The sequence below is a fragment of the Populus euphratica genome, unplaced genomic scaffold, assembly GCF_000495115.2.
Source record: "Populus euphratica unplaced genomic scaffold, PopEup_1.0 scaffold292.1, whole genome shotgun sequence".
Classification (NCBI taxonomy): Eukaryota; Viridiplantae; Streptophyta; class Magnoliopsida; order Malpighiales; family Salicaceae; genus Populus; species Populus euphratica.
In genome coordinates this window covers 200,785-212,108 of record NW_011500172.1, presented here as the reverse complement: position 1 = coordinate 212,108, position 11,324 = coordinate 200,785, and the positions used below count along the sequence as shown (strand labels likewise).

Sequence of the window (11,324 nt, the reverse complement as noted above, 5' to 3'; positions counted from 1 at the left end):
TCTCATGCCAATCCTTATAGGTAACTACCATCTTCTGAATAATCTTTTTGATACTCTTGTTAGCAGTTTCTACCGCACCATTCATCTTTGGTTTATACGGTGAAGAGTTGGAATACTTGATTTTCCATTTAACGCAGAGTTCTATTATCATCTTGCCATTGAAATTCTGGGCATTGTCAGTTATAATCTTTTCTGGTGGACTATATTAACAAATCAAATCTCTCTTGATAAATTTCTTCACTACGTTTTGCATCACATGAGCAAATGACCCGGCTTCTATCCATTTTATAAAGTAGTTAATAGCCACGAGAATAAACCTATGACCATTACTGGCTTTTGGGTTTATAGGTCCAATCACATCAATTCCCCACATCGTGAAAGGCCATGAAGATGTCAAGTTAAATAGAGGAGCTGTAGGGGCGTTGATTTTGTCACTGTATACTTGGCACTTATGACATTTTCAGACATAATCGATGCAATCCTTTTCTAATGTCATCTAGAAGTAACCGACTCTTTGTATTTTCCTAGCCATCACGTGTCTGTTAGCATGGGTTGAGCAAATCCCTTTATGGACTTCTTGTAACGCGTTTTTTGCCGAAATTCATCCAAACATCTCAACAAAGTCCAGTCGAATGATTTCTTATACAAAATCTCCCCATTAAGATAAAATTCCGTTGCCAACCTCTTCAAGGTCTTCTTATCGATTTTGGATGCCCCCATGGGATATGCCTGGTTTTGGATGAAAATTTTGACATCATAGTACCAAGGGTTTCCATCCACTTCTCTTTCGACTGAGCAACAATGAGCTAGGTTATTTCTGATATTGATGTGTACTAGTTGTACCTTTTGCCTAAAGTCTATTTTGGCCATAGATGTTAGTGTAGCCAAAGCATCTGCAAACTGATTTCCTTCCCTTCCTAGATGGGTGAACTCTATTTCCTCAAATTCTCCAGCTAGTTTAGACAAGTATTCTTGGCAAGGCCTTAACTTCTCTTTCTTGGTTTGCCATTCTCCTTTTACTTGGCAAATGATCAGCATTGAGTCTCCATACACATGTATCTTTCTGATGTTTAGCTCTAATGTAGCCTCTAAACCAAGAATGCAAGCTTCATACCCAGTTATGTTATTGGGGAACCCGAACTGCAGCTTAACTGAAACCGGATACTGCTTCTTATCAGGAGAGATTATCACTGCACCCGCTCTGTTACAACATACATTTACAGCACCATTAAAGCACATAATCCACCAATCTGATTTCTCTTCCTCGATTGCAAGCACATCTTCATCGGGAAAGTCAAAGTCTAATGACTCATAATCTTCCATAGCATGGTCAGTTAAGTGATCGACAATAATACTCCTTTTTATAGCTTTCCTTGTCATATATACTATGTCATACTCAGCCAATAGAACTTGCCATCTTGCAATTCGGCTCGATAAATAGGGCTTTTCACAAATGTACCTCAACGGGTCTAATTTGGAAATTAACCACATAGTGTGATACAACATATACTAACGTAATCTCTTTGCAGCCCATGTCAGTGCGTAACACAGCTTCTCAATCACAATATACCTAGACTCACATTCCGTGAACTTCTTGCTCAGGTAATAAATGACCCTTTTCTTCATTCTGGTTTCATCATGTTGCCCAAGCACACATCCCATTACTGTTTTTGTTACTGTCAGGTACAATATCAATGGCCTTTCTGGTACAGGAGGAACAAGCCAGGGCAAATTCAACAAGTATTGCTTGATTTTCTCAAAGGCCTCTTCGCACTCTTCATTCCAAATTCCTGGGTTTTTCTTCCTTAACAAATGAAAGATTGGGTCACAGGTCATGGTTAATTGGGATATAAACCGAATTCAACCTTCTTAAGAAACCTCTCACATCCTTCTCAATCTTGGGAGGTGGCATAGATTGAATAGCCTTTACTTTGTCAGGATCAACTTCTATCCCTTTGTCACTCACCACAAATCCCAACAACTTCCCAGATTTCACCCTGAACAAACACTTCACCGGGTTAAGCCTCAACTTATATTTCCTTAGTCTTTTAAACAATTTCTTCAATATTTGGACATGATTCTCTCCCTCTCTAGATTTAGCAATCATGTCATCCATGTATACTTCAATCTCTTTGTGCATCATGTCGTGAAACAAAGTCACCTTAGCCCTTTGGTAGGTGGCCCCGACATTCTTTGAACCAAATGGCATGACTTTGTAGCAAAAGGTTCCCCATGGTGTTACAAATGTTGTCTTCTCCTTATCCTCTTGTGCCATTTTTATCTAACTGTATCGTGAAAACCCATCCATAAAGGAATATGTGGAGCTGTGTGCTGCATTATCAACTAATATATCTATGTGTGGTAGAGGGAAATTATCTTTAGGGCTAGCCTGATTTAAGTCCCAAGTCCACACAAACTCTAATTTTACCTCACTTTTTTGGTACCACCACTATGTTTGACACTCATTGTGGATACTTGACTACTTCCAAAAAACCAATGTTCTATTGTTTTTTAATTTCTGCTTTTACTTTGATTAAAACCTCCGGATGAGTTCTCCTCAACTTCTGCTTAATCGGTTCGCATCCTTCTACTAGTGGTATCCTATGTACTACGATATCCGTATCCAAACCAGGCATATCCTCATAGGACCAGGTAAAGACATCTACGTAATCTTGGAGTAATGCAATCAATTCTTCTTTCTCTTTAGGGGTGATCAAAGTCCCTATTTTCAGCTCTCTCTTGATTTCTTCATTACCCATATTTATGGTTTCAAGTTCCTCTTTAGCAAGCCTCCAAGCTTGTTCATGCTGTTTTATTAATTTTATGAATTCCAATATGTTTTTCTTCTCCCATTCCTCATCTTCTACAGCTACTATGTATTCTTTAAAGTTTGGCAATTCATTCTCAATGTAAAGTGTAGGTATTGTTGTGGAAGATCCGCTTTCAGGGTTCCTGAAAGCGGGAAGTGATGTGTAAATGCATAGTAAGACATCAAGATGAAATTTGAAAAAAATGCATGATCTCATTAAAAGGAAAAGATTAGCTCAAAAAAACAAAAATAAAATCCAATTGACATCTTGAGCTTCAATTATCAATGAATAAAACCAAAACAAAATAAAAAGGTAACTAGTTATAAAGTTATAATCCAACAATCATTATTAATTACATTTTGAAAACCAATGGAGCTTCTTGGGTCTCCCAATTCTAGAACTTCTCTCCTTTGGCTAGCTTTTGAATAAAAGTTCTGGCGGTAACTTCTTCCAAAGTGTAGATGGTTAATTGCGGCAACTCTTCATCCTTTGTTCCGAATTCAATCTTCTTAGTAACGTCCTCGACTTGATCTTCCTCCAGACTGTTTATGTTTATTGAAGAAAGCTTTTGAAAGAGGTTTTCACATCCCTTATTAAGCTGTATCACATATGCAGCTTTTGCAAAAGAAATCCTGATAGAAGGGATGACTAAGCTCTCTTCTTCAGGCTTTCTTCCATCAATCCTCGCCATTCTCTTCTCCCTTCTTGCACTAGCAGCTTCAAATGCATAAAGATTTCCATCTTACAATCTTCAACTTCGATGAATGGAATCGTCACATTTCTTACCATTGATATAGTCTTCTCAGCCTTAATAGTCACCAGAACACCATTAGCAATGTACTTCAAACATTGATGCAATAAGAAAGGGACAGCTCCTGCAGAATGTATCCATGGCCTTCCTAACAACATGCTATAGGAAGGGTGGATATCCATCACTTGAAGGGTTACTAGAAAGACTTATGGACCCACAACTAGTTCGACCTCAATTGTCCCTATCACTTGCCTTGGAGAGCCATCGTAGCTCTAGCCATCATCACACTAGGTTGTATGTATGAGGGATCTACCGGCATTTCATCCAGCATATGTCTTGGTAACACATTAAGGGTTGAGCCATTATCGATGAGAATTTTACCGATGAGAGAATCTTCACATCGTACCGTGACATACAAAGGCTTGTTATGTCCTGTTCCTTCAGCGTCAAGTTCATCTTCCGTGAAATATAGGTAATTGGCAGCATTAATCCTCCCTACTAGATACTCTATAGTCTTTTGTTCAATATTTTAAGGTACATAGGCCTCATTCAATACTTTTTGTAAAGCATTATGATACGGCTCGGAGCTGAGTATTAATGACATGATGAAGATCTTGGCAGGGGTCTTCTTTAACTGATCCACTATACAATACTCACTATGCTTCATCAATTTTAGGAACTCATTTGTTTCTTCCTCAGTCACAGGTTTATTTAGCTCAAACTCTTTATTTAGGTCCAACACTCGCCCTTAGCCTTTCTTTGCTTCTCTAGTTCTTCAGGTGTGAAACAACGACCACTCTGAGTTAGCCCACTTATCTCAGTTTGAAACAACGACAAAGGAGTTTCGACATTCGAGTTATAACTATAATCTTCAGGAATTGCTTCATAGTCTACTTTGTTTGTATATGAGGGCCTAGTTCATACCAATTTTGAGAGCCCATTAGCCGTTGATTGGACTCTGCATTTCCCTTGATTCTCTATCATTTTTATCTCTTCATTATCTATTACAACCTCAATCCTTAGCTCTCCTAAAATCAACATTCTTGCAACCTTTTGATAAAACTCAATGCATTCATTAATGTGATGCCCTTTCTTTTTATAGAATGGGCAAAAATTATTTTTCCTCATACAATGTTCAAATGGTTTCTCCAAATGTCTAGATTGTACCAACATCTCGCACAGACTGGCCATGATCACTCTTAGCACCTTCTCTTTGCTACCGACCTCCATAGTATTCACCCCACTACCACCTACAGCATGTTTGGGTAGAGTGTTTGAATTCATATTAGGCGAATCTTCAAAAGTAACCCATCTGATTTTGATCATTTGCAATACCCTCTTCTTAAAAGCCATGCAGTTCTCGATGCTAAGACCCGCATTACCAGTATGGTATTGGCAAGTCAACTCGGGGTTGTACCAAGTAAGGAAAGGCGGTTGCATAGGTGGTAATGATAAGGGAGCTATCTGTCAAATACTTAGCGACTTGACATATAACTCCTTTAGGGTTATTGGCAACGGTGGGAATTGTTCTTTTAGTTGTCGGTTGTCTCTCCTTTGGTAACTGTTTTGGTTACTGGCAGGGAATTTTGTTTGATGGGGTTGGTTTGGTATGGAGGGTTTGGAAAAGTTGATGCTGGTGATTTGGGAGGTAGGTGTTTGGTAGTTTCTTCCTTTCCCTTGGTACCTGCCTTCTAGGTTATTCACCTCGGTTTCCTTTTTCTTCCCAAAAAAACCCTTCTTCTTTACAGGTTCTTGAATTCTCTCATTTTGGATTCCTTGCTCAATCCTTTAAGTAATTTGCACAGCATCATAGAAATGCTGGGCTGAGCTACCCATACGATGTTCGTAGTATAGGGCCCTAAAATTATTGGCAAACAGTGTTACCATATCTGTCTCTATTAGTGGAGGTTGTACATTGAAAGCTTGGTCTCGCCACCTTTAAGCGTAAGCTCCCATAGACTCTTGAGTTCCTTTCTCTATGGTAATCAGACTGGTCCTATTAGGAGCAATCTCAAGATTCAACTTGTATTGTTTTAAGAAAGCATCGGCCAGATCTGTCCATTTCTTGATCCTAACATTGTCCAGCCTCATATACCAGCTAAGAGCCGATCCTGTCAAGCTATCCTAGAAAAAGTAAATTAGCAATTTATCATTGTGGATAACTTCTACCATCTTGTTATAGTAGGAACAAAGATGAGTCTTTAGGCATTCCATTCCGGTATACTTAACAAACTTCAGCACTCTGAACTTCTTTAGAATTACGATGTTAGGCACCAAACATATTTCAGCGACCCTAATTGGGTCAAATAAATCATTTCCTTCAACTACCCTTAGCCTCTCTGCTAGCACAGTTCACTTATCATACCCTTCATGATTAGAGAATCTGACGTCTTGTGGATCCTCGTTTGTTAAATCCATCGTAACAGGGATTTGGATGGGCTGAGTGGGATTAAGATGCTACTTGTTTGGTGTATTCCCCCCCGTGTTTATAGGTGCAATAAGGACTTGAGCTGCTGGTGGTGTTTCATCAAGTTGAGTAGATGTTCCCTCTCTATCTCTAGCTCTCAACGTTTGCTCTAGCATACTAGTCAGGTGTGCCACATCATTCTGAACTCCTTCAAGCTCTCTTTGGTACTGAGTTTCTGATTGTGACCTCTCTTCATTTTCCATTCTTGTTCTTTGTCGAGTATTGTGGATTTTAGAAGGGGGACCTATGTTTCTTAATCTGCATATGCGTGTATAGATGTATGAGAAAATGCATGATTGAGAATGCTTTATATATTGGGTATGGATGCAACCTTCTTGTGAATGAATAATAGCCACCACCTTATAAATATAGGTTCTCTTGTCACATTGCTAGGAGTACTGCTTTTCAAGTCATTTTCTTGAATCATATTCACCATGAGACAGATTGTGCATAAGAAAGATGGGTCAATGCCCTTTTCATTAATGCTTGATAAGTTTATTACATTAAGAAATAAAAAAAAGTACAAAATATATTAATCTCTTTCCTCCACAAACTCTCTTGACAAAGGTAAGAAGGCAAACCCGTGGTTCTCAATCTTCCTTAGAAAGGCATCGGTTTCAGCTAGGCTTCGACGATAGCGAATGATGTCCCCTCCCATATTTCTCGCATTGATTCTAATAATTCGAGCATGTGCAACAACTTTATCCATTTGCTCATCTGTCTTGGTCATCTTCTTTATGAGCAACATATTGGTTCTATTTAAAGCAATGTTGTTGGCGTCGATTTGATCCTTGTGTTTTTCCATTGCTGCTAGCTTCTTCTCCAAATACTTCACCTTTTCACGTTCCTTATCAAGTTTTATCCTCATAACTTTTATCTCATTCTTCTTAACCGCTAATTCTGTTTCAACAACCTCAAAACCTTTCTTTTTATTTTCTTCTTTTGCAATCCCCATCGAACGACTTTCCAACTCTACATATTTCTTGTTTAAATCCTCATACTTCCTAATCCTATCCATCAATTCAAACTGGACTTGTACAAATTTTTCTTGGAAATATTCTGCACTTCCTTGGTAATTGTTAAAGTCAATCTCCATCGCTTCAAGTTCAGAGCAACTTTGCATCCAATCCAAACTCATCCTTCTAAGCTCCTTCTCACTTTCTTCACTAGCAATCTTCTCCTCACCCAGCTTTAACTCAAGCTTTGTTATTCCTGCATCTCTAGATTGTAGTTGCTCATCTAGAAATGCTCTCTTTTTATCTCCTTCCAGCATCATTTCTTCCAACATGGCCTTGTCTTTTCTGCTTTTGCTCAACTCTATCCGAAGTTTTTCCACCTGTCTTCTCAACTCCTCTTCATTATTGACCCTTTTCCTCTTAATAAGCTCTTCTACAGTTTGGGGAGATTTTACTCCTACACAAGGCATGGCCGAAGGAGCTAGGTCTCTCCATTTTGCATATTCTTCACTTGCACTTAGATCCTTTAAACCTTCTATCTCAACCAAAACCAGATGCTTCCAATCTTGTTTGATGATCTCCAAAACTTTTTACGCTATGGGGTCTTTACACAAACCAAAGAATTGAGCAATTCACATAGTCCATGGAACAAACTACATGTCCCCAATTTGCCTTACCACTAGGGCAGGAGCATAACTGATATAACCTGTAATCCCTACCAATGGTACCCAATGTCTTTGTCCACAACTCATCAAGACTTTCATTGTCGTTACCTATGAGGCTCTCCATTTGAAATCACTATTAGGCAATCCTTCTAATTTTTCAACCCAACCTTGGTTGTCTAGATCTCCCCATTCTTCTTCTTCTACTAATTTCAAGGGTCTTTGGGTGAACCACCAAAAATTATTGAATACATGTTTTTTTGTTTTGATATGGCTAACCATCCAGATATACAACAACTGCGTGCAGCATCTTATTGCTCCTTTTCCAGTCCTTTTACAATGATTAAACGTCAAGATGGTTTCAGTTAAAATAGCAGCCACTAGATTGATATGTGTATTCTCATACTCTACATAAGCAGCAGCGACCTCCAAACTCACTACACCCGTCTGACTTGGGAACAACACAAGGCTAAATATGCCCAAGGCAATCAATCTCTCTTTTTCTAATCTTGACTTCTTTTCCAGTTTAATTTCTAGCATCCTCCATATCAGACTGGTAGCATTCTTTTCCAAAAACTTTTCCAAGTTGGAGATTTTGAGCAGTTTTGACAATTTGGGATGAACTTATCAGATCTCAAAGGAAAATAAATCCTATACAGATTATTTGGAAACTCAGTCAACATCCCATATTCCTCAATAGTGGGACACAAGTCTATGCTTCCAAAATAAAAACACCGGTAATCTGGATCCCAAAAATAAACTAAAGCTCACACAACTGGGCTTAATACTTCTACCCTTGCAATCTCCACCAAATGTCCTTATTTCCTAAAAAATGCATCCTTATCCACATTATGAAAGTGAGTCATTAACTTGTTCACCTCATTCATAATGCAATTCAGGTTCTTGATTAGTGATAGTTTTTTAGCATTGCTTCTAAGGTAGTCTCCTTTAGTCAATTGTGACAGTTTAGAATTTTTCCCATATTCTATGATGGAAAATTTAGCAATGGTAGCCATTTCGTTCATAAGTCCTGCAATTCAAGATGCCTTGGGGTTAGACTTGTTTTAATGCAAAAGATATTATGGAGCATACAACCTAAGGATATGTTCTAGTTCCTTTACGTGAGACAAGTTGTGGGTTTACTACCCCGTCTCTAAAAAAGGGTCTCTTGCAAACCTAGTGATCGCCCGTATAAAAGTAATATAGGGGTTTAGCAGATAGTAGGATGACACCTGTCTCAATCACTATCAGTCTAAACACTCAGCAAGGATATTATGGAGCATACAACCTAAGGATATGTTCTAGTTCCTTTACGTGAGACAAGTTGTGGGTTTACTACCCCGTCTCTAAAAAAGGGTCTCTTGCAAACCTAGTGATCGCCCGTATAAAAGTAATATAGGGGTTTAGCAGATAGTAGGATGACACATGTCTCAATCACTATCAGTCTAAACACTCAGCAAAGAGTTGGAGTTTACACAAACTTAAACCTTGACTCAAGTCATAAGGCAAGCTGCTAGTCCCCCATTTAACTTAAAGTTTGCTATGTGTTCCCTAATAATAATAATAATAATAAAGTGATCATACATGACTATACCATGTATGACAGAATGTGAAGATGCATGCTAAAGCTTTTAAACAAAATATCATTCATAGTAAAAAAAACAACACATAGCATAATAAAAAAAACAAATATCAAGCTTAGTCCTAAAGTCCCCTGTGGAGTCGCCATCCTGTCGCACCCTCGCGAACGAAGCGTGGCATCGCAATGACCATTGATTGATTTCAAGGTCTTTTAGTTTTATTGGCAACCATTGATTGATTTCGGGGTCTTTTAGTTTTATTATTTTTGTGTAAAAGGGAGTCGCCACCTAGTATTATGGTCACTGGGAAACCTAATTGGTCTTTTAGAGATCTTAAGGCAAGGGACTAGTTGCGTAAAGGGAAGGTGTTAGCACCCCTAGTACGCCCTACCTAAGGTAAGCTCCTTGGTGTTTGGTTTGTCTTATAATTGCTATGGTGTTGGTGTTTTTTAATTCCATCATTTTTTCTAGGTTTGATTCTAACTAAATTGATTAAGATAGAAATCTAAAGAGATTCAATGTGCTTTACAAGCTCATTTTTCCCTTGGTATTTCAAGAGTTTGCAACTCGTAAATCCCAAGGAGGAGGGATAAAATTTTAGAAATATAGAGTGCTTTAGAATTCACTTTTTTTTTAATCTTAGTGTTTTATACTCTCACGACTCGTAAACCGTGGAGTAAAAAAAAATTAAAATATCCTCAATTATAATCAAGGCTTCTTTCAAGGATGTGTGCAGATTTATTATTCCTAGAAAATTATTTTGGATATTTACCACTCCGAGTTTCTTTATCTAAATATTAACAGTAAATAATAACAAATTATTCCCAATAATATTTTGGATATTCGTCCTTTAAGGATTTTCTTATTCAAACATTAACGGTGAATAATAGATGAATTCCCCCTAAAAATAAGATTTTTATATTTTTTAGAATATTGGCCAATACCCTTTAGAGTTTTACAAACATGTTGTAAAATCCAGAAATGCAAGAAAATAATTTTTGTTGTGTTTAAGAAATTCATGCGAAAACACATTTTTGAAACTTCCAATATATATATATATATATATATATATATTTGTATAAAAAAAAGTGTTCAAAACATGTTAGGGTATTGGCTGTATGCAACACACAAGAAAATATTTTTTATATATATTTTTTGTTAAAATGCAAACATCATGATTAGACATAAACACCAAAATGGAAAGTAGTAAACCATCATTCATATTACAAGAATTACAAGAAACTTGAAACAATTCATAGCAAAAATCATTCAAAGCCAAATCAACTTAAGATTTTGTACACTAGAAATGACTAAACCCATATGCATGAGGGAACCAAAGTTTTGAAACTGAAATTTTGAAATCAAAATCCTACTGCATGTGACCATGACTCATGATTAAATTTTTTTACAATTCGGGAGAAACTACCATGCTAATTTCGTACAAAAAGGAAGAACTTGGGACGTCATGCTTTTATAGCACATATATATCTCAGACTAGAAAACAAAATAGACCTGGCTAACTATAAAAAAATAATAATAATGGAAGGACACGAACAGAAAAAGGAGCTGCTGATGAAGAAAACAACAACCCCTTTCCCCGGTTCCTTAATTCTGAACCAGCGAAAGAAAGGAGATAACCACGGTAGAAACAACACAAGGGAAGCAAGAAAACAAAAGGCTAGCTAACTCTTAACAGTCACCCATCCAAAACTCAAAATCACAGCAGAAAATAACACAAAGGAAGCATTCATTGTACAGCCTAAAATTGAAAACAAATGTGCAAAGCAAAGACAAAACAGTAAAGGCAGTAAAGGAGGAGAAAGTTAAGACTTACCTGCAGGTCTCACCATTTTTCTTTTCTACAGAAGATGAAATAAAACCAAGCAAGCATTGCTGTCAAAGATCAGTGACACGACTAAAAGGTTGATGTCTTCTCCCAAGTGTAGGAGTGTCGAAGTAATAAATAACCCGGCAAGACCGGGGTCGAACCACAGGGAGGTTAATTGTACAAATTATAAACAACAATTATAAAACAACAATAACAACAACAACAATAGTAATAATAATAATAACAATAACAATAATAATAATAATAATA

The 11,324-nt window shown here is 37.4% G+C and overlaps 1 pseudogene; it reads right to left on the bottom strand.

Annotated features, from left to right (window-relative positions):
* Positions 1–205: 205 nt before the first annotated feature.
* Positions 206–7,454, bottom strand: LOC105111372 (uncharacterized; annotated as a pseudogene).
* Between the last annotated feature and the right edge of the window lie 3,870 nt (positions 7,455–11,324).